The sequence below is a fragment of the Glandiceps talaboti genome, chromosome 12, assembly GCF_964340395.1.
Source record: "Glandiceps talaboti chromosome 12, keGlaTala1.1, whole genome shotgun sequence".
Lineage (NCBI taxonomy): Eukaryota > Metazoa > Hemichordata > Enteropneusta > Spengelidae > Glandiceps > Glandiceps talaboti.
This window is the reverse complement of record NC_135560.1, coordinates 10,363,204-10,388,198: the sequence shown is the minus strand read 5'-3', so window position 1 is coordinate 10,388,198 and position 24,995 is coordinate 10,363,204. Positions and strand designations below refer to the sequence as shown.

The following is a 24,995-nucleotide window of genomic DNA, read 5'->3' as shown; positions in this document are numbered from 1 at the left end:
CACTGACCCAGAAAATATAATGCATATAGAGTTGACTCCTATGTTTACACTCACATATATGTAGTAGTACTTTTCTGTTGGTATCATCATATTCACCCATGGCCATGGCCTGCATGGTTAACTGTCAAAAACAAGCCGTGTCATCCTCAGATAGAGAATTATAAGTGCAGCTCACATGTCAAATTTTGTACAAAATATTTAATATGCATACAGAACTGTTCATCTGTCTCATGACATTTTTGACACGTGCACTTTGTTTTGATAATAGTGTTCGTTTCAGCTTAACCTTGATTATTTATGTCATACGTCAAAATTGTGCAAATGTAATTGCAGAACATATGTAAGACATGTTCTTATGCACTTTTAAATAAAAAGGTATTGGACCCGAACTTTTTTACTTATACCTGTCAATGATCATTTTGTCCTTTCGAGATCTTATGTCATAATCAAGTTGATTTTTTTTATATGACATATGCTATGCTATGTTACGTAACAGAAAAAAATGTATTTTGTACTGAGATTAATACAAGACTGTCAAATAGCCCAAAAGTAACTTCGTGTTTAGAATAGTGGATGCGTGTCTTCAACGAAGACTTACTTATTAAAACTTTGTCGTTTACATTGACGATAACAGCACCCGTTCTTAACACTGGCCGACGTCATTTGATAAGTCCCAAAGAACCAGCTTCGTTCCCATAGCAACATATCAATGTCGAACATATTTAGATCATTAATAGTTCAAAGTATATCTACAATGTCACATTCATGATAGGAAATTGGCAACTAGATAGTAGATACGTATGTCGTCTTTGCCTGGAGTAGATAACTTTTATCTCAATAATTATATCCCTAATGGCCACTTCGTCCTGGATTCAGTGATCTGTAGATAATAATTACTACTGCATTTGTCATCATGTCATTGGATATAATCTCTATATAATGACATTTAGGGGAAATGACATTCAGAGACAATTGTCTAAGTATATACATGATATGTTTAAACCCGGTCCGACGCTATCACGTATCGAAAGTTATTTTGCAAGCGAATTTTGATTAATAAATACAAAGCTCAGACCATTATGGAAAATGGTGAGCTGTCTGATATGAATAGAGAGACATAGAAACACACACACACACACACACACACACACACACACACACACACACAAGCACGCACGCACGATCGCACGCATATGTATAGTGTGCGAATGTGTGAACATATGTATATGAGCTTTTGAGCTAACTTTAATCGTACATTACATCTGGCAAGACAACACACATTCTTTATTCTCGCGTTTTAGCGATATACCAGCCTATTTGATTTATTCATAGTATTAAAACATAATATGTATTTGTACATTCTTAATATGAACGCCTAACAAGATGTATACTCAGCATTCAAAGATTTTGACAAATGATAAAAACCTGTGATTAATTGAGCCAGTAAGGTCAGAAGCACACGGCAATTCACTCTTTTGACGTCAACTCCATGCTACTTTCCCTTGTTCGAAAATCAAAACGCGAACTTGCATTACACCCAATTTGCCCACAGCAGAACTAAAGTGCAATTACCTTAGGGTAGGGTTCGCTTCGTGCTCACACGTATCAGCAATATTTCCAGTTTACTTCATAGCCCCCGTGATGAAGTGACTTCACACAATAAATAGCAATTGATTCATTATCATACATGGTATTACATATCGTTGGTGCTTTTCATCAAGCGAGGTGAGTGAGTACACTGGTCCAACAGTTGGATGTGTACAATCACACAGTTAGCTTTCCTATCTCAACCTACGTTGAAACCTAAGGGCAATTTAGTTCCCATGGCTGTATTATGATAACAAAATTTGCATTATTTTCAGTTTATCACCTTATCGGGTTTCGTTCCTTCAAAGGATGAAACATACTTTACGCTATCCCTTACGGGTATTAACATTTCCTCAAAAAGCAAACAAAAATGGAAAAAATAAAAATGAGGGTATTACACTGCTTGTATATAGGCTGTGAGCATAGATACAGATAGAACACAATTTTTGTCATTATTTTAGCTTTTGGTAGTTGAAAACAATATTTCTCGATATACATAAAAGGGGGGGAGGGTTATTACTCTTGCTATTTTCTCTGGCAATAGCTGTCCTATGTACTGTTTTGGAGTCTCAGCAATGCATATCCTTTTAGACTAAAACCTAGGAATTGATACTCAGCGCATGTACAACATGTCAAAGGTCATTTGTAATTCTTGTATGACTTGAGAATTGAGAATTCGGAAAACATTTGTTGAATTTAAAGCGTGATCGGAAATGAGAATCATATCGGCTATAAATGTCACTAATCAAATTACATGACGTGTTGGCATTGTTAGGTCTAAATAATTAAAAGTCATCTACTAGACTACAAAAACGTCAGGAAAGCTGATAGTTAATTGAAGCAATTACTCTTAAGATCTTAACATAGATTGGGAAAGTTCCAATTTCTTCATACACAATGTAGAGTCTTAAAATATTCAAACTCAGTTATATTACATCTTTGCATGTTTTCAAATATGCATTAAGGTATGAACACACCTAGAAAATTTCATTTGCCTTATACAAGGAGAAGTGATGCTTGCCTCTTAAGATATTGAAGGACTATCACTCTGTAAACCTAAGAAGCAAGTGTTTACATATTATATCAAATATTTAAAATGCTGCTCCCGGAACAAGTTTGAGGTATTAGAAAACTCCGAAAGGATAGAAAGCTATATTAATTTTAAGGAGAAAGAAAAAATAAATGGAAGGAAGCAGTGAACTACGCTTGTAAGTTGTCAGAAATCAATTTTGTTAAGTTTGTATGCCTATGGATAGCTTCTTCGATGAAACGGTGAAAATGTTTTTAGGATGGTATCCCCCCTCGAGATAAAGATCTTTACAGAATACATTATGAAACTACTTGCGACACTCCGTTCGGTATATTCTCCTTACAGAAATGTTTCCATGTGCAAAACATAGATTGATAAAAAGCAAGACGTATTCTACAACTTGCAAAATCAAAGCATCTGCAGCAGTCTTTTGAAATATTTTGATTTGCGTCATACTAAATGTCACTATAAATCAAACTGTACATATTTCGATGATCATAAATGAAAATAACCCTTTCGCGATAAATGGGAATTGTTAAAGAGTGTTACCTCGTGACTTCAGCTGCGACCTGAAAATCAACCAAATACAGATATAGCTCTATGTTGGCACTTATACATAATGAAATGTAATTCTATCCACCTGATCAAATTTTAGTCATGTATACGTCATCATCGAAGTGTTTCATTAATATCTAATTAATATTGATCATGAGAAATTAAACATTATGCTGCCTCTCAATATTTGTTTTGAGTTTTCCATCAGCACAGTAATTGAGCGAACAATCGCAAAGTATTGAACGCTCGCTGCGAATTCTATGTTAAAATGGATACGTAGTTCTTTATTGAATCTTAAAAGTGTGAGTTTCCAGGAGAGTAGTGCGTCATGCTAAATCAAATTTGTTGATGCCGTCTTATTTTTGGTAATAGCGTTCCTTGAAGATGCATAAAATTGATGTCTTGCGGAGGTACAACTGTATTCTATGGAATAGATTTGATATGATTGTTTATAGAATTACTGATGGAGAAATTCAGATTGATCTATTTAGAGGTATGCAGCTAGAGTATTAACTGTAGTATACAATGCCGTATTCATTGACTGAAACCCTATTTCAGTGCGGCTACTTTGATGAAGTTACGACAACATGTCTTAGTTACGTCTGCTGATTAGTTACGTCTACAATTGGAAGGATTGACGTTTTTAAAAATAATGACAATTACAAGTTAAGTAGTCGGTTTCTTTAGTGTACAGAGACCTAACAAACTAATATTGTTTCTTACTTCCATTTTGCGATCCTTAAATATGGCGACATCAGAAAGTCAATTAAGAAAGGGAATGTAACTATAAGGATGATTGATATTGTTGCACACATCTACACAAACCCTTTTTGCAAAGTATTCTAATACAAGAAAGTAAACTTTTATGTAAAGAAGGACGTAATGTAAATTGTTGTTGTTCTATAGATTTTTTATTATATCGCTGCCTACTGGAAATACATGTAAACACTTTTCTGTGAACGTATTCGACGTCGATGAGAAAATAAATCCATGTGCTTTGATGACTCAATGAGGTCTTACTAACTATATCACCTGAACAAAGTCGGTGAAGTGAACAAGACTTACAAAGTCAATACCAACAACTGTACCCATCAGCTATGGTTATTGTATGTTGCGATATAATATTGAATGTTATACTTACGCCCTCTCGGAGAATCTTCTCTCATCCGTCTTGCTTTAATAGTCCAGTCGCGGCTTTCAGCTAAACCAATAATACCTTAGAGTTGTTCCTGGAAAATTGATAGGTTTAGATAAGAGGGTTTACAGCAATTTTATTAAACGTCGTACTAATTCTTTGACTTAAAGGTCTTCAATTTTGTGTCTGGCAAAAACCTTTAGAAATAACGCGAGAAGTAGCCTTTTTATCAACAGAACAGGAAGATGTTATTCAAGACGCCTGATAATGAGTTTCTGGATTCATGTAATACCAGCACTAATTAGGCTAAGGAACACTTATTTCAATTACTTTGATGACTGTGAGAGGATATTTGGGAAGGGTAATACTACATTTCCTTCGCCCGCTACTATTGAAACGAGGCACACAACCCATTTGTCAATGAGTTGTTATGCATAGGTTTTTAACTTGATAGCTAAGTTGCTACAACATACGTTGCAACAAAAACGATTGGATATGCCATCAAACATATTACATGCAGTAGCAAAGGAAAGAACTGATCAACAGTATATGAAGAAAGGTTGTTCAAGTTCTGTCACATTGTAATGATCGACCGTGTAATCATATCCCGAGGCACACATGTACATTGTACGGATTACGAAAACTTTTCCCAAAATTTAATTCCATGAAAAAAATCATACAAATACGAAAGCTCCAATCATATGGGACTCTAATCTATTAGTCTACTAATCTCTTTAGTATGCCAACCTTGATGTAAAGTCATATTATGCATGGCTGAATCGACAGAGTGGTGCCGTGTTTTTTTTACCAATCACGGTATGGTTTATTTACCATAAAACTAACAATTGAACCTTACTACAGTATGTGCAGTCTGGCGATTATTTGTCATCTCATTTGCACACGCATTTATCTGGAGAGTTTAAATGGATATTGTTGACACACGACTGGCTTAGTTAATGCTGGTAAACATACCTGATCTGACATGCAATCTACTTTGATAATTTCAATTCCCCGAAAGTGTTTGACTTGAAATCCTCAAACAGTTGGGATTTGATAACGCGAAATGCATCGGTGAAAGATTAAGATACAATACGCCTAAAACCTAACCAGACTACCTTTCTGCTGTATTGGGTATTCGAACGCATGCTGTTAAAGAAATAATTTCAAACAACTTTGGGATATCAAAGAAATGATTACCATCTATATAAACAAAGATTTTCTGGTTAAAATTGTTATATTCAAAATAGCAACAAAATATTGTGCTACAAGACCTGTTAATCATATAAATAGTGCTGTAAGAGAAATGTTTATCTTTATTGTAAATGTGACGAACTCGACGAACAGTATAAAGTTGAGTTATTGAAAGGAATATGGTGTAATGAATAAGAAAATCGTACCATCCTGCTCAGCGCTACCTAACACCTTGAGGTTAACCTAACCATCCTGCTCAGCACTACCTAACAACTTGAGGTTATGTTGACCTAACCATCCTGCTCAGCACTATTTAACACCTTGAGGTTACGTTGACCTAACCATCCTGCTCAGCACTATTTAACACCTTGAGGTTACGTTAACCTAACCATCCTGCTCAGCACTACCTAACAACTTGAGGTTATGTTGACCTAACCATCCTTCTCAGCACTACCTAACACCTTGAGGTTAACCTAACCATCCTGCTCAGCACTACCTAATACCTTGAGGTTGACTTATTTTAAGAATTCTCTAGATAACATGGTACTTCCATGACTTAAACCTGTCTCATTAACACACATTTTAAAAACTACAACAGCTTGTTTATAATGCAAATTTACGTAAAGGTTCATATGACATTTGCTACAAACGTTTGAGTGAGAGTGACTTAGAAAGGTTGTAAGCAGACATTAGATTAAATTAACCAAACAAGTGCTAAAAGATCTACTATAGTGTCGTTTCAAGTAAATGTTTTCGACGATGCATAATGGAAAATCAGCCATCTGACGTCATTGTTATTGTGGTTACATTTTATTAATGTGCCAACCGAGGTATACATTTCAGGTTGGTCACTATAGAATCCTTCATTTGTGCTAATGATTTGATGTATTGCACGTTGCCATAAAATACATAACGTGACTCTACGTTGACTTTAAATTAAGTAATTACGGTTGGCCCTTTTCTGTGTTCCACGGGGGAATACATCCGGGTCTCTGTGAAGATTAAGCAAATTGAAACAGCCGGTTCCATCAGCGTTTCAAAATGTAATCAGGAATATAATGTTCCTTTGGGAAGCATGATAGAAGGACGCCGCAATTCGTAGGTTGGGAAGCCTGTTAAAATTCATAACATTAGAGTGTGATTGTAGACCACACAAGTAGAATCTGTTATTCTGAAGAGATTAAGCAATCATGTACGACTTCCTAATGCTATCTTGACAAATCTAAAGAAGTTGACTACTTTTATCTTTCTTGTTTTCACGAGTTACATTATTTTGTAATGACTCGCTTTTTATATAAAAAGTAACAAAGGCATGAAGAAATACGTTACATGTAATAATGATATGTAATATCTGGTAAATAACTGAGCAACAAACACAGTTTTCAAAATATTTGATAACATAACTATATATTATAGAAACAAGTGTGGAATAAGGGATAACTGTGGTATATATGAATAAACGTATAAGATATAAATACATGATAATCCTTATAACGGCATCCACGTCAAAACCCGTGCAAAACTATCAGCAATTCAATTGGAATGGCAATTTTTGTATTACTCACACTAAATCTTTGTGTATTCATCTTGATATAAAACCTCATAATTTTAACTTTTCTGCAATCATAAATGAATAGAAGATGATTGCGTGTTTGATCTGGGTCAATTCATCATGTCGGTTTAGTATATAGCCTATAAACATGTCTGCAAATTGTTGAATGGATAATAAACTCATTCGCACAATATATATCCAATCAGCATTAAAACTGTACATCTACATATTATCTACCAGTATATCTCACTGTCTGCCTACACTGGATGAAACCATTTTAATCTATCGTCCGAGGTAACAGAATTTAGCATTATTGACAATGCTATTCCAAACCATGCCATTCAACACCAGTATTGAAATTATCAGTCACGGTACAGCTTCAGCGACATTTGGCTTTTACATCTTGGTGTTAACGTTACCAGTTCACAAATGGGTTCGTAACATTATATAAGTAATACACATAAGAGTCACTATTAGGCACTGTATTTGATTGCTCAATGCCACATTAAACTGATAAAATATCCATTTATCAAGGTACTTGACAACCGAGTGGATTACGGCCTTTACAGTATTAAATGCCATTCCATGCAGAAAGCGATACACAAGATAAATATTCAGAGTTCAAACTCGGAAACAATAATTTTGCATACAATTTGTATTTGTCGCTATGGGAAGCAATAACATGTATATTCACTATTTGATGACAGAACTGGATATATTCATTGCATATAGCATCCACGAGTTTTGATTGCCGAGAGAACTGACATTCATAACATATATACAACGGAGCACTTATTTAAGAACACAGTGCTTTGGTTTGCAGCATTTAGAGAGTGAAAAATGATAACAAAGACATCGTTTATGCATAATTTCCGACATTTTTCAAATGTCAATGGAAGGAAAACAAAATTGATAAAAGTCAATTATCTTTAAAATAGCTTTGAAAAACTCAATTTTCAAAATATTAAATTTTAAAGAACATAACAAACATTCAATAAAGGAAACTCTTAATCGTGTACTTATAGATCCCAAGTAAATCATAATATTCCCATACGTCTAGTCTGACAGCATTACCATAAATTATTCATACTTTTAGCATAGTACAAAGAATACCTCTTATACATACATACATACATACATACATACATACATACATACATACATACATACAGACAGACAGACAGACAGACAGACAGACAGACAGACAGACATACATACATACATACATACATACATACATACATACATACATACATACATACATACATACATACATACTGTCTATTTTCAACAGGTCGGTCATTTTACATTTCCTATTTATACACTGCTGATCAACATGTTGACATCGTATGATACACTTGATATAATATAGTTTGACAAATCCTCCCGTGACGTCTTACTGTAACATTGTATACTTCTTAAACCTCTATGATACGATATTAGTAAAACGATACATAACCCATGCTACATTTGGTAAAATAAACGTCATTATTGCACTGAATAAAATTACTGTTGATGGTAATGACGTATGAAGATCTAAAGGTTGACTGGAGGGTATATCTCTTAAAGAGATTTATCTGTTATCATAAATGGACTAGTATCTCATTATAATACCCGTGAAAAGAATTGCAATATATATCATAGTGACATTGTGGTTCTAAGGTGAACGCGTCATTTGAACATTTACTTAAGGAACCATACACACAACAACACTGTTTCTGTCATTTGTAAATCGATATTTGAATTTTTAAAACATCTATTGCAAAGCCCTTATTTCAAGAATACTTTAGTAGCCATGTTCCATTTAGGAATTACTGAGAAAACCACCGTTTTGTTCAATTGAATAACCAATCCGTTCCTGTATATATCGTACACATCACTATCAATCGCCATTAGGATGATTTGGATACAACTGCCGACATCAGACCATAGACGAATGGAACCTGTTACGATCAGGGAAAGTAAACAAATGGATTGGATAGATAACACTGAACACAAACATTTTTTATATATTTCTGCCTAATACAGTGTGCGAATTAATTTATGCACAAGACATTATGATTTCTTTTCTTCAACATTATAGTATTAAACCTAATGATTCATAGCAATATCCAATATTATTCAACTGAAATTATGTATTCTGATTATAGTTAATGTAAATTAAGACATCTTTATGTACTATTTACTGAAAAGATGTAAAAACATTGTAGATGTTAAGCTCCATTGTAGACGTCATTTTTGTGCCCTTTCTTCTGACATATTTTATTGGTGGGTTTTCCTGTGTTTTCGTAGGTGTTGTATTATTTTCATATTTAGTTGTTAGTTTGTTGTACAATGTGCTGAGACGTACTGTAGCGCGTTTCGTTAAGAATTGAATAATAATAATGTCGGTAGGTCATTTTCATATCCAATAATATTTCTCAATCAGATTCTATCTTGATAATGCTTATTTGAAAATAATAAATTTACTTGATAGATACATTAATAATACTACGTTTCTTATGTCTTATATATATTATGGATGTTATACGCATATTACACGACTCACTGTATAATTAATGTATTGCTTAATGAGGCAATATCATGACAGTCCTGATTTGGAACAAATTACTTAGCTGATACATTAATACTACCATTGTACTTACGTCCTCTATATCTGATGGCTTTCATGCATATTACAGTACAAATTTGCATAATTAAGTAGGTGATTGATATATCGTCAAGCTGATTTTCATCGCATCTCATTTGATGAATTACATTTTATATCCATATATTTAAACAATAATGTACGCCCTCCCAGCCCATAATGGACGAAAGCAAACTTTGAACGACATAATGGGCGAGGCGACAACCGAGCCCATTATGGAGTGCAAAGTTTGCTCGAGTCCATTATGGACTGGGAGGGCGTACATTATTGTTATTATTTCATAGTTTTGTCAATTCCAATGAATTTGTAGACCGAGAAACGCAAAACAACGTATAATATACACAGCGATGAACATCATCTGCCATGTTCGGCCCAGAAGCTGAATACTAATCATAGCGACACACGTACGTACACGTACACACACATATACACTTCAATTAACTGCTGTGAACACAAATTTGTTTCATGAATGCGTTGTATTTTTAAACAGTAGAAATGACAATCATAAGTAACAACATACATTTCGAAAAATGCCTAGTCGTATGAAGAAACAGAACAAATCTCATCTCTCATTATGGACATAAGCTTGTATTGTTATGCTCGTTCCGGGGCCGCGATGCCCAATAACGGAGTACATTATCAGTAATAATGTACAGCAATGACGTCACAAAATTCACTGGAATTGGTAATGCTATAATATAATCTGCAGTTATGATTGGTGTAGCTTAAAAATACATCATAACTTTGCATGGTTAATGATACAATTCCCAGAATATGCTTAAAGTTGATAAATATACTGAATATACCTTAATAAACATGTAATTTAGATATAGTGGTCATGACTTGCGCATTACTGACTAATTTGCATAATTGATTGTATTTATCGAAATAGGATTCCGTCAAGTGATGCTTAAAAATTTCATTATTGGTCGGTGGATATATTGATACCGTGACATACATGCATATGAATACGAATATAAAATAATGTATTGATCCCAGGTGGAAATTCTGCTTGAATAATACACGGATATCAGCAAAGGTATATGATGATGATGATGGTGGTTAATTATATTTCCATACACCTTCACCTAAAACATATATTACTGTTTATATTACCATAACACATTTCTACAAACTTGATGGATGTGTTTTCAGCAAAATTATATTATAAGTGCTTGCGTATCGAGTTAGTTAACAGCTGTTAAGGGAATATATCTTAATAAATGTATACACATTTTGGACAATGTCATTCACATTTAATCATTTGGTTTACAACAATTTACATTGGAATCTGTATCTAAATGTAATGATAATATACGATGTATGTTGTTTTAATGTTAACGGTAATAGGTACAATAGATGCTATTTCCTCTTTAGGCAATGCGTACAGGCACACGAACAACAATATGAATTTCTTTTCCCGTCCTTCCGGAAGGAATTCGGTTAACATGTGATGCACAATATTGCATGACTACAAGTAGGTACTAAAACGTAAGCGTGAAACAGTCTATATGTGTGAAACAGATAAAAGTGTTCATGATTAGTAATGCTACACTTCGAGTTAGATTTTCACTGTAATCTGTGTCATTCTCTATGCACTTGCCTAGTTCATATCAAGCTGATCTACATGATAATATGGTAGAATGCACTTTCATATGATGGGTTAAGCATAACCTATTGGTAATTCAAACCTTGTAATTCATGTTGTGTAGTATGAAAGAATGTAATTACGAAACTGATAGTAATGATGTGTAAAGATTTGAGATTGATATAAAGGGCAAATCTCTTGAATGTTCTCTGTGTGTGATTATACCACCCGTGACTGGAATTGCAATTCATATCACAATTACATGGTGGCGATTCTAAGGTAAAGTGATATAGTACACGGGGAGCCTTGCACATCCTAGCACTAGGATATGCACATCCTAGTTCTAGGATGTGGCCACATCCTAGCGCTAGGAAGAAGAGCATAGCTATGCACCAGCTGTGTGCCTCACAGCCCCATTACAGGGTATATTTTTCCACAGCCTTGGTACATGGTTGTGAAAATATGCCTGTTGCATGAATGGGGAATACCGCCTCTTTACACATCCCAGTACCATAGCTGTGGACTGCACACCTAGCACACAGTTGTGCACATACATGTAAGAGCTGGGATGGAATAATACCCTGTAGCAACCCTTTTGTTCATATCTGACTAGCATTGCTCACATAGCTGGTGCATGGCTGTAAGAAATACCTATGTTACAGCTATGCTAACATAGCTGGTATATGGCTGTAGGAAAAAGCTCTTATATATGGATATTTTAACATTGCTATTTTTCACATCTATGTTACACTGATGTTGGCATACCAGTTACACATCTGTCAAATCTAGATATGTTACACCTAGTGTATTGGCCAGAGTTGTTACAGGGATATTGCACACATACCTGGTACAGTCCCAATCCAATGGCTCCACTGAGCTGGTACAGCTATGTGCACAACCATGTCCTAGGTATGTGAATGTTACAGGGGTGTTGATATTTGCATACATAATTACATAATGATGTTATTAATTGGTAACCACAAAATTCTATAAGTGTCAGTTAACAAACCAATAAGTATACTAAAACATGTGTCTTCCTATATTGATGATGATTTTCTGCTGAACAATTTTAAGCATATTTAGTGTCTGTATTTGTACAATCTTGGTGTTTGAGTATTTGTGTATGTATTAAACAATTTTAAGCATATGTGTACGTGTATTTGTTCAACTGTTGTGTTTTGAGTATTTGCCCATGTATGTGCATTTTGTACACTGACAATAGTTGGAAACAGAACTTCAGTTTACAGACTCGATTGTACCGTTTTAATACCGTCAAACGACGTTTCCCATCTTTCAAACTCTACAGGACAAAATAATCAAATCAAGTTATCCCTAGGCTATCATTACTATCAATACAACTCCTCAGTGCAATATTGGATGACATGATAGCAAACATCTGTTACAGTGTTATTCCATTTTCCATTTTATCACATTGAACTATCCTCCAACTTCAGTGATTACAACAAAAATAGTATTTACATTTTGGAATCATGCACGCTTGCATAATTAATAGAATAATGGACAGGTACATTGTAATTGTACATTGTCAAATACTCCATTTTCTGATAATAAACAGTCATAACTCCTTATAGGAATATACCTTTAACAAAACACTGATATAATCTTATCACTGACGTTTTGAAGTTAATACTTGTCATACTAAAAAAATGGCTGACCAAGAATCGAAGTAAAGAATTACAGAGATTTATATTCGTTGCATATGTTATATCGAAAGGATTTGTATGGACAGTTTCATTTTATGTAAACAATATAAAGAACAAGTTCGAGTTCCTTTTTTGAAAAATGCATTAAAAAATAGTTCTACATTACTTTGTGTAAGGTATTACGTGGTACGTTTAATACGCTACAAATTCAAATTCTTGTCTTGCTGCGTATTCAGCTACACCATCCATCAGGTTTGGTGATTAAGTGTATGTTGAATTAAGAAAACAGAGGATTTGACATGGTTATAGTTTAACACCCCCTTGCCGCCATTATTTAAATTGTGTTTGGAAATAAATATGGGCAGGAGCAACCAAATGTATAATTAACTGAAGGTATCATAAATACCTTAACAATTTTCAGACTATTGGTCGTATTCTGTACACTAATCGACATCAGCATGAGAACCTTAGCACTTTAACAAAATATAGAACTATGTGTATCAACCGGGCATGAAAGTTGTCACTCCTGGCGTTGAAAATGAAAGGACTGATACATAGGTTGAGCGTTATGTACTTATATAAAATGATAGTCAGTTTGTATTATATATGTGTCGTTTTTATCAAAGTAGAGTCTGATCAAAATGTAGCCCACGAATAGGCATTTAAAATTAATGTATACATGGAGGCATAGACACATAATGTCGATTATAATCTTATTGATGGAGTGTTGTGCCTAGGGTGGGCAGTATATTTTTAGCTATCTCTTTTGAGTATTCCATGTCACTTTCGGCATATACAACATAGGTGTTCGTTGCCCAAGGGCCACCATTTTGTCCCTATTCAAATATCCATTGAGAACTGTAACACAATCGTCATACATGAGTCCAAATCTGCCGAAAGTCCCCAGTGGAAGAGACTTGGCAAACTCCAGAAGTTGTCAACCCTTGATACAACTGCTTTATATCTACATATGACCACTGTATCATCGTTTTGATTTTGATAGTTTTAACAAGATTATTTTTTAATTAGAAATTAACACAACCGCGCGAGCAGACTATAAATGCGATTTGCTGACATAATACCTGTACTGTTTAAATGTTTTACCATACGTTGTCGGGAAAACTCACATTCATTCTCGGTGAAAATTAAGAACAATACCCTGGGATCACGTTGCACAATTTCGGAATAGTGTCAAAAATATATATCAGTTATATGATATTAGATTGTATACTGTGTTATTAAACTCTATGGGAATGTAAAAGATTGTCAAATTCCGTGAAAATAAGACAGTGAAACCCCAAATTTGTTTTCTTGTTTCAAATTTGTATTAACTTAATTTTCAGGGAAATGCATCGCAACGACACACATTAACTTAATAAAATATTTTCTTTCGGTCTGTCGGAAATGCGATGTCATAAAGTAAACTGTTTGTCTGAGCTAATTCAAATCTATTTTGTCATAAGATAAAAAAGCCATATCAATCATGCAACAGTTTGGCGTCAGTAGTTGGAAAACATGTTGACCGATATATATTTTAATACATTAGTTATTAATATAAACATACTACTATAGATCATCTTTCAACAATATCTATCCATATTAGAATGTTAACGTCAGACGATAGATGAGCAAACATCAGTTCTCTTACTAATTAAACCCATTCTAAAATAAATCCATAACACATCAATGAGTCGTGTCCGCAAGGAAACATTTGCTTGCAAATTATACCTCCTGGATAGGACCAAACGATAACCACGCACCCCAATGTCGTCTTATGGCATCAATAATTGATAACGACGAGGTTACACATGCACGAGAATTGAAAGAGGGTATTATTAATAAAATATTTTGAGACTCCCCGATGAGATAAGTTCAGGTTTGCCTTGCGGCATTATGTGATATGATACCATAATCAACAGTTCTTCTGAGTTAACTTTATACAGTTCAGTAGTTATCCACGAAAATGTACAATAGCTGCACCTGGTATCCTGATACAAAAATATCTAATCACCTAGGAAAAAGAACACATTTTTATCATACATTATTTGTACAAATGCAATTTTCATGTTTTTTGTAAAATAATATGACGAATACATAAAGAAATAGACAAACAAACAAACAAACAAACAAACAAACAAACAAACAAACAAACAAACAAACACACACACACACAAACAAACAAACACAAGACAAGACAGAACCACGAAAGTATCAAATAATATAAAGTGTTGCAGAAGCTACTCCTTGTTCTCCCTGTTGAATAATGTAGTCTGGCATTTGTTGTCTATAGTTTTTGTTTGTTGGTTATTGATGTCTAGGACTGTGGAGAGGAATTAAAGTAAACGTTAACATTGTTGGAAGTGTATATGTAGAGTACATAGAATCAATGATACCGAATTCGTAAAGCTTTCAGTTATACGTTGACTCATAAAACCTCGTGCAATTGTAATTAGAAGTTTAGAATAAATAGTTAATATCCTATCCTAGTAATATGTAACATGATCGTACCACCACCCTGAAATGAAACAGCTTATTGATTTCACCTGTATTCATGAATTTATTATTACATATCACTTGGGAATTGTTATATGATCACAGTATAAGTTTTACTTGTTCGAGTCGTGTCATCACCATCACCATCACCGTCGTCACCATCATCACCACCACCACCACCATCAGCATCATCATCATCACCACCACCATTACCACCACCACCACCACCATCAGCAGCAGCAGCACCATCACCACCACCACCATCACAATCACCACCACCACCACCACCACCACCACCACCACCGTCGGCATCATCATCATCATCATCATCATCATCATCATCATCATCATCATCATCATGACCATCACCATTACCATCACCATCACCATCACCACCATAACACTCTCAACACCCCCACAATAGTCTCCCCCACCACCATAACTTCGAAATCCACCTAAATCACAACTTTTATCACACGGCTGTTTCTTAAGTTGAGGAAAGTTGACTTGGATTAGTAACTTTCTATGCATCCATCCTTAGCTACGAAGCACAGGTTGGCGGCTATATTGGATTTTTAAGTGGCTTACATTGTTTTTATCAGAACACTAAATAAAGTCTTCTTGTGTATGTACTGTTACTAGTACCTTTGCTTGGTCCGTTAAAATCACTATATGTATAGAATATGGAAAATACAATTTTGCCTAAGGAATTAACTTTCACAATATGATCACAAATTGGCAATACAGAATATCTAGTGAACAATTGCAATGGCAAATACAGTCCTGTTCATTGTTTGTAAGTTTCCTTTTAATTCATTACTATTTATAATGTCAATACTGTATTTCTCCATAATAGCGAATGAAATGTTAATTGGGTCATCAAGATTAACATAGATTAAGATCAAACGTTAACTGACATGTATCGTAACTATCTGTTTTGTTGAAGGCACAGTATTTCGTTCTTACTCAGTAATTCTAGAATACAAATATTACTTTTCTTTCCAATATGTGAAATTACCCGGTGTTGCAGCCTCACCTAAGAACCTGCCATCATATCGTCAGTGTATATATATATATATATATATATATATATATAACTGTACTATACACATAGGTAATGAATGGTTTAGGTTTTCTACACAGAAATATAGAGTGAACACAATTCACGAAACCGAGGGTTTATTACCAGTCATAAACAACGGAGATTAAACATTAGCTTATGCATGGAATAAGGCCCACCTGATCTCCCACGATAGATGGATTCAGTATTTATACACATATTAATGAATGTAACAAGCTAGTAATGATTAACAGGAAATTGACTATTTTCCTAAAGCTGCAATTTCGGTTTTGCCGATTGCCTGGCAAATGCATGATACCTTTTTGAAAACTCAAACTATATATTCTTTGAATAGAAGAGTAAAATATATAAAGCAATTGAACCAACCAATGATAAAACCTGTATTACCTAGGTATTTGCTACTTACGTTAATACCGTGCATTTACAACCAGAAACAGGTTCAATAGTATGATGCTTACACACACACGCATATATACATACACACATACATACATACATACATACATACAGACAGACAGACAGACAGACAGACAGACAGACAGACATACATACATACATACATACATACATACATACATACATACATACATACATACATACATACATACATACATACATACATCATACATACATACATACATACATACATACATACAACAAATTAATTTGCATTCTGTCTTGAGTATAGTAGGATAGATTACATGTCTTCATTCATGTGTTCTCTTTAGCAAGACGAACAGAATCATGCTTCCAGGAAGCACATAGAAGGCTTCCGGTAAGCACGGAGTAGATGTAGCTGAATAGGTCCACATACAAAATAAACGGTGTAACTTAATCCTTGTACTAGATCTTGGGTCATTTTGCTCATTAAAAAAACAGTAACTTTATAATATTCATATTCTGTCATAACGTATAGTGTTACCCGTGTCTTATGTTTCATCATAATTTCAGCATTGACGTCTACATTCAGCTCTATGGCATATGTTGTTGCCACAACTGTCCATGTACACTGACATACAAATGACTTCTCAAAATACAGTTTAACATTTAAAACAAAGCAAAACGTCAAAAAATGAAATATAACATTGCATTAACTACTGTCAGTGGCCAAGCATATCTTCCTGACCGAGAGGACCTATTGGTATCGATCACCGTAGGTCTTTAACCATATACAACAGATAAAGTGTCATTTCCTGATGTTTTGCAGCACTCCAAAGACTTATATCCTCATGTATTTATGCTCATTCAATCGTAAAGATGTTCTTGTTTCGATAAGCTTAGGATTCAGATTCCGTCCCAATTGCTAAATCCCTTCCTTGTTTTTGATGTACGAATAGAGAAGATCAATAGACAGGAATGAAAGACAGACAAACACAAAAGTTTAGCATTCTTCTTCTTATCTTTCCTTAGAATTTACAATCCAAGATCCAAGAAGTCTAATCGCATAATGATATCTTTGATAAGCACTTATTGTGATTAGCTAAGACCACTTGTGAACGCTCAACTCAATAACCTAAATAGAGAATGCAGTTCCTAAGGATAGTACCTATACATTATTGTTATATAAGTTGTATAAATACCCATAAGCATAGAATAACCTTATGCCTTATCTTCAGTTGTTAAATACCAAATTACAATCGTCTGTATGAACCCTGACATATAGCCTATGGCTTATAAGAAAATGTACTGTAGAGACTACAGGGAATTTTAAAGAGTGACTGTCTGTAAATTTATGTTCCATGTTGTCTTATTTGTTTTAAATTGAAGAATAAATGTAATTCTAATTGTATGGACTTGTTTGATCGTGTCTAGCAATTGCACTTATATCGCTCGTCAGTTATTCAGATATGATACAGTCCGAATGTACTGATATAAAATAATGTGTTTTGACTACAAAACCGAGGAAAAAATAGGGCAATATAAAAGTACAGTCTCGGAAAACCGTGTTTGTTCACTTCTCACATACTGAAGTTTGAGATTGTGGGAGTAAGTCAAATTAATGTACTGCTCATTTGGTATAAAGTTTCAGTTTCTTACAATACCTTAATGGTTCTCTCTGAGGAAACTTAAATATTGTGAATATTTTATCTCAGAACACAAAAGTGGTCTGCGGTCTCAATCTGTCTCAACTCATGTATACTTATGAATAAATGTTAATGAGCATTAGGCTAAAAACAATTGTTTCTGGTCAGGACAGTTTTGTCTAAAATGGTCACCCAGGCTACTCTTTATGGCAGTTACTGTTCTTATTATTCAATACTTTAGAGCAAGTGTGTATGTGGGGTAGATGTCATTTGCTTGTTCATGATTGACTCTGTTGTTGTCTTCACTGAAGTAGGGAGGGTTATTTTTGTGTTTCCCCACGGATCTGCAGACTGTATGGGCTGGACAAACACCCCCGATGCTGGGGTACGCGCACTGACCAGAAACAATTCTATTTTTTGGCCTTATGTACGATGTCTTGCTTTTTGTACACTGGATTTGGCTGCAACTGTGCTCCCAGTTACAGACTCCACCATTTTAAGTTGACAGTTATAAGATTTATTGTCGCCAATTTCAAATGTCAACTTGAAGTATATCCCAGTGACATAATCAATAGCAAGACTAATTTTGTCTGGGTTGATTGATTGGTCAACGCATTCTCCGGGAGAACAAGTCTTCGCAGGAGACACAGATGTAAAACACTTGTATTTGATTAATGGATTAAATGGAATTTTAGGTAATATTTTACCCAGTATGTAAAGGTCAGGGTCAAATATGAAGATATTAAGAGTAAAATCATATCTGATGACATAGCGAGAGGAGATACTTGAATATAGTGCGTATCTTTCTTTTTCCGAGCTAGGAACACAAAATAGTGGAATTTACTTCAAATGAAAATTCATCTGTGTTGGTAAACCATTGTATTGAATTGAACTTGTGTTCCAAACACAAACTTGAAAAGTGTACCTAAAATTTTAGACTGCACATTTCATTCTTTGACAACAGATTGATCCACTATTCAGTACAGGTATCCACACGAGACTAATAAGGGGGTCATAGCCAGGAAGTTTGTATCGCCCTTCACCTCAGGTGCAATTTTCATGTTTGTGTTTGGAACATTAGCTCAATTCGATACTACAGTGGATTCTTATACCAAATATGGCTATCATACAGTACAAATGATGTTACAACGGTTTGAATTCTACTAGTGTGGTCAATCTTGGCTAAAGGTCAAGTAATCTTATGTACAGGAGCATGACACGGATGCTCACGATTATGCAATTGGGCAAACATAATGACATATTTATGGCGGGTGACAGTTTGTTCCAGCCCCGGGGTAATAGCTACGATTGAATTGTCAGCAAGTTTAGTATGATGTGATGTGTTAATTGTAAAGTATGAGCTTATTATTTCATTGTTCTGTAAAAGTATAAATAATATTCCAGTCTTTACTATACTTGGGGACTTGGATGAGAGATGTGAAGCTGGCAAACCGAAATGTCAAGATCAGTTTCAGCTAATTCTGACTTGCGGATCAAGAACGATCCTGGTGTGTTGTGTGCAAGATTGCGTGGTGAGGTACGACTTAAGTTTCCCCAACACGATCTTAGCAAAGTGTTGTCTCCAACAACGTAATTATGATATGTATAGAAACAGCAACAGGATGTATGTATGCATGTATGCATGTATGTATGTATGTATGTATGTATGTATGTATGTATGTATAATCTTTTACACAAGCTTTGAAAGAAATTTGGTATGCATGTACGAGCATAAAGTTCTAGTAAAACATATTCTTGTATTAACAATTGAATTACGTATACTGGTTAATTTATTTTAATACCTTTTCAACTGATTTTGAGTTAAACTCGCCTGTCTCCTGAGAACACGATGTTTTCGACATAACTTGTCACACAATCTAGTCGTTTTTGGGACGTTTTTTTCCATCAGCTGGTTAAATAGATATTTCCTCTACTTTTTATTTTCATTACCTCTAACGATTACTCTTAGTTTTCTGAATCACGACACTCTTTACTTGACTTCTTTTGATCCTTTAACTTAAGATTTAAGTAATCAAAGTGCAATTTATCGTTCATGATCTAATGGCACATTGAAAGTCGATCGCGAAGAAAAGATTTTGCATACCGCTGCAGGGATATCCTTTAGACATAGATTGCCGAATTGAACTTGACAAATGAATGAAGAGAACAGATAACGTTAAATCCGTAAAATCCATTATCGAATACCCCATACCTTGTTCGATGTCTCTACAAAATGCTGGTATTGACATGTCTCTGTTAACATGTTTGATTGGAAATACTAGTGCTATTGAAAAGAAGCTTTGAGAAGACTCGGTTTTTGACATCATTCTAGGTAACATCTTCATATTCTCAAAATAACGGTCTTTCAATGTTCATCTTCTCTCATCGCTCATCTAAGAAAATATGTAGATACAATATACTTTTTGAAATACGACACACACCTATATGAAACGGAACCCTGGATTTAGGACCAGATAAGTTTACCGAATCCTTTCCACTCAATGACAATGAAAATATATTAAAACCTGCTAAACGTTTCCAGTGTAATGAATGTTTGTAAAAAATTTGAATGATAAACTATGATTGGATATTGAAGTCCCGTTTATTCAGAAGTTTAGATGTCAAGCCCCCGCTGGGGTGTAGCTTTTTATCACCCCAAATCGTTACATTATTTAGAGTATAGCACAATAGAACTGTTAAAGTAACTATCCTTCCAGCTAGCTCGAGCAACATTTTCTACTTGCTGTATGAATACTGTCTTCATTTCAGAAACTTCAATTGAGCTGAGTAAGGGGCGAGATCAATAATTCAATGAAGCATATAAAAAATTAAATTCTTTTGCTTTGGGGTCATGCATTTGGGGCCATTTTAGTTCTCATCCTACAAAAATTATTTTAATTTTAATGGATCTGTTTAGTACCCCTCAATACAAATATTTCTCAAAAAAATGTCGTCAAATTGATAATTGGAAAATGTTTGCGTTTAGCACATTCATGGCACTAAAATAAAGTATCAACAAAAGAACTACTTTTTCCTCAATTCAGCGTGGCTTTATATTCATAGCACTATGTATTACTAAAAATGTTTTTTACCAAGATTTTACTTTGAACCTCCAGCTAATGATAAAGTCATCATTTACTTTCATCAGATAATGTAGATATTCTTCAAGGTTTTGCTGAAGTTACATTTCATGCAATGAAATTACGTAGAGAGATTTATGTAAATTTATCATAATTTCATTTGTAACATATTTCCACTTACTTAATTTATTCGTAATTATATCATGTCTTCAACAATTAAGCAACTAGCCTTGGATATACAGAATAAAAGACTACACTATATATTACTACATACTGATTTTTTGGAATAGCTTGTGTGGGTTGACACAATTTTCAATTTTTCCCCCAATTAGTTAGAATGGGGGGGGGTTGGGGTTCTGAGACCTAAGTCAAAGAATTTACTTTATATCCTGCATTGAACTATTGATCTCGTCCCTTAGTCCTGCTTTATTTCCCTTACTTTCGAATTCAAATATTGTAAACTAGAAGGCTAAATGGATGTTTTAAAGTATAGATGTGACATGACAGGTAGAAAAATAAGATAAACTTCGTAGGCTAACTTTGAGAGTGGTTATTCTCCAGAAACAAGCCGATGACATACACATGTAGAAAAAAAAGAAAATTAAAAAAATGCGCGCCGTGGATACAATAATTCAGAATTGTATTGTCATTGGGCAATAGCTCAGAGCTGTTACCGGACAATAGTTCAGCGTTACTATTGTCATTAGGCAATAGTTCAGCATTGTCAGTGGACAATAGTTCAGAACTGTTATTGGAATATTTTAGAACTGTTAGTAGGACAATAATTCAGCATTGTCATTGGGCGATACTTTAGCATTGTCATTAAGTAATAAATAGTTCAGAACTGTTATTAGATTGTTCAGCATTGTCATTGGGAGATATTTTAGCATTGTCATTGAGTATTAGTTCATCATTGTCACTGAACTATAGTTCAGAACTATCATTAGGTGATAGTTCAGAAGTGTATGAAGGCAATAGTTCAGAATTTTCGTTTAACAATAGTTCAGAACTAGTATCAATAGGATTTCAACATTGGCATAGGGTGATAGTTAAGACTCGTGAATGAGCAATAGTTCAGAACTGTCACTGGACAACATTTCAGCATTACCATTGGGCAATAGTTTGGAACTGTAGTATACATGTGTGCCTTTACCACATACAACAATGATGGACAGCTGTGGCATATTCTAGACTATCATGTAATAATATTCTAAAGATATATCAGAATTTTCACATCAATAAATGTTTAAATGACATCACGTTTCAGACTACTTAAGTTTTGAACTCGTTCATTACAATGACACATACACATACATGACAGGGTGCATTCTGGTGTTGTCTATTCCAGATACCATAGTAAGTAGATACTACTGTTACAATGTTCCTAAATTTTGAATTCAAATTTGCATATTCCATTATCTGTTCGAATGGCCATTAAATCAAAATTAATTGCCTTTAAACTGCGTTTACAGATATGGACTAAATACACCCAAAATCGTTCAAATCTTTTGATGTATATTATATTTCCAAAACTATTTTGACTTTAACTATACACACAAAGATGTCACCGATCGAGGTTAACATAGTGGTATTTGAAAGCCGACGATAAGTTGCCTGTTGTTTGAACCCTTAGGGCCTTGTCATTTGAATGTCGCCATTAACAACAGATGTTAAAGTGGCACAAGCTGAGATTATACGTATTGGGCATATATTTTGCTTCATATAAAAAAGGTACACGCAGTATTGACCACGGTTTTCGCGATTTTATTATTATTTTTCTCGAATATGTAAAAAAAGGTTTAGGGTTGGCGTGAAAAACTAGGTGGGATCGGGTACCGGAACCAAACAACTTTTTTATTTGGCCTTATCATGATTTGCGTACATTAATATAGAAAATAACACAAAATGCATCACTGTAAGTATTTAGTGATCAACCAGGTTAGGGAGTCATAAATTCATCGAGGCCGCATTTTTACAGCGGAAAGAAAATTGTTAGGAGTTAACATATTTTCTTTCTCACTGAATGTACATTGCATTTTTTTCATTCGAACCCCTCTGTACTGCTAACGTATCGATTTTTGTTGAAGGTGACATATAAGGCTCGTGGGGTGAGAGGAATTACCTCATGACACTATAATATAATAATCTACTACCACTACCACTACCACGACTACTACTACTACTGCTGCTGCTGCTGCTGCTACTACTACTACTACTACTACTACTACTATTACTACTACTACTACTAGTACTACTACTACTACTACTACTACTACTACTACTACTACTACTACTACTACTACTACTACAACAACAGAGGCGCCACTCGTGAAATGAACCTTCACAAAATATTGTTTCACTCTAATGAAATCTAGCTAAAAGGAAAATCAAGAATTTTTCTTAATGACGTTCAAATTAGAGAAATAGAGAAACTTCCCCCAATATTATCATTTCTCGACCATAAATACAAGATATATGTCTTCCATGGCACAGCGTTTTTATGCTTCTGAGAAAATGCTTTGATGTCTAATATGCAAATTAATATTTCATTGAAAAGTTAAGACTGTCATCCATATAGTATAAGTATATATAAGGAAAACCATCCAAAATTTGTGATATTTGTATGCGCGAATGTTTCCAAAAACGTGAACATTCTTGGTGTAATCTCATAGAATATGTATACCAAACTTTAATTCATTTGAACCAATGGTTCTTAGAAAAATGGTGAGTGACAGACAGACAGACAGACAAAGAGAGACAGATAGATAGACAGACAGACACCTCCCCCGCGCACGCGCGCACACACACACACACACACACACACACATGGCACCGGAACAGAGCGTCCCTTTGGCTGCTAAAAATAAAAAAATAAATCAGTGCATAAGATCGCTATGAAAAAAGCTCTCTGGTAATCATGAGCTCAAAATGTTACAAAAATAAAAGGGAAATTCAACGCTTACATGTATTGCAACTTCAATGTATTGATATGTAGTCACTGACCCACTTTAAGCGGCATAGCAAGTTATAATCACTTATGATCCGACTATGATATCCGATAAGTTGAGGTATATTGATTGTTATGTGCGATGAGGTATATTGTATTGTAATGATAGTAACATCTTATACCCGTATTACCCTTTGCCATTAACAACCCATGGTTAGGAAATTACTATGGCAACCTTTCAAACATCGCATCAAGTCATATCCTAATTTCCCATGTACAAATCACATCGGATCGGATACGCCATAAAGCTACTTCATGCTATGCAAGGAAATAAATGAATTGAGAGATGTTAAAGTAAATTGCACAGGCTAACATTATCATACGCAGCAGTTCACTCCCTTCTTCTTTTAGTTTTCTCTGA

General features: G+C 34.5%; 1 protein-coding gene across 1 annotated transcript in view; it reads left to right on the top strand.

Moving 5' to 3' along the window:
* The window catches only part of LOC144443708 (neuropeptides B/W receptor type 1-like), a 69,362-nt gene that overhangs the window by 1,024 nt on the left and 43,343 nt on the right, over window positions 1-24,995 (top strand). The window lies entirely within an intron of this gene.